Here is a 1,454-nt window from a genome sequence, read left to right as displayed (position 1 = left end):
TTTTTGTATTTTTAGTAGAGACAGGGTTTCACCATGTTAGCCAGGATGGTCTCAATCTCCTGACCTCATGATTCGCCCGCCTCGGCTTCCTAAAGTGCTACCGTGCCCGGCCTATTTTTGTTTTTTGAGATGGAGTCTCTCTCGTTGCTGAGGCTGGAGTGCAGTGGTACGATCTAAGCTTACTGCAACCTCTGCTTCCCAGGTTCAAGTGATTCTACTGCCTCAGCCTCTGGAGTAGCTGGGACTACAGACACCCGCCACCATGCCTGGCTAATTTCTGTATTTTTAGTAGAGACACGTTTTCACCACGTTGACCAAGCTGGCCTTGAAATCCTGACATCAAGCGATCCATCCACCTCAGCCTCCCAAAGTGCTGGTATTACAGGCGAGAGCGACCACACCCGGCCCCATTGTACTTTAGTTACCTGGAGTGCAGTGGCGCAATCACTGCAGCCTCTCACTTCTGGTCTCAAGTAATCCTCCCGCCTCAGCCTCCGCGGTAGCTGGGACCACAGCCACTCTCTACCTACACCTGGCTAATTTTTTTTTTTTTTTTTTTGTAGAGATAAGGTTTCACCATGTTGCCCAGGCTGTTCTTGAACTCGTGAGCTAAGCTTCCCAAAGTACTGGGATTACAGGTGTGAGCCACCGTACATACCCTGCCTATTTTTAATTTTTGTGGGTGCATAGTAGGTGTATATACTTATGGTCTACAGGACATATGTTGATACAGGCATGCGATGCCGAATAATCACATCACAGTAGCTGGGTGCGGTGACTCACGCCTATAATCCCAGCACTTTGGGAGGCCAAGGTGGGTGGATCACCCGAGGTCAGGAGTTCAAGACCAGGCTGACCAACATGGTGAAACCCCATCTCTACTAAAAATTCGAAAATTAGCCGGGCGTGGTGGTGGGTGCCTGTAATTCCAGTTACTCAGGAGGCTGAGGCAGGAGAATCACTGGAACCCAGGAGAAGGAGGTTGCAGTGAGCCACGATCATGCCACTGCACTCCAGCCTGGGCAACAGAATGAGGCTCGGTGTCAACGACAAAACAAAAACAAACATTTTGCTAAGAGAGTAGATCTCACATTAAATGTGCTTTGGTTTTTTTGTTTTTGTTTAAGACGGGGGTCCCCAGCCCCTCAGCCATGAACTGGTACCTGTCTGTGGCCTTTCAGGAACTGGACCACAGAGCAGGAGATGAGCAAGCAGGCGGCGAAGCTTCATCTGTATTTACAGCCGCTCCCCATCACTTGAGCCTCCTGTAAGATCAGCAGCAGCATTAGATTCTCATAGGAGTGCAAACTGTTAGGAATAACACTTAAAATTTTAAGGAAATTCGGCCGGGCTCGGTGGCTCAAGCCTGTAATCTCAGCACTTTGGGAGGCCGAGACGGGCAGATCACGAGGTCAGGAAGGAGTTCAAGACCAGCCTGGCCAACATGGTGAAAC

The sequence above is a fragment of the Colobus angolensis genome, unplaced genomic scaffold (genome assembly GCF_000951035.1).
Source record: "Colobus angolensis palliatus isolate OR3802 unplaced genomic scaffold, Cang.pa_1.0 Scaffold22, whole genome shotgun sequence".
In the NCBI taxonomy this organism is placed as follows: Eukaryota; Metazoa; Chordata; class Mammalia; order Primates; family Cercopithecidae; genus Colobus; species Colobus angolensis.
This window is presented reverse-complemented; position numbering follows the sequence as displayed.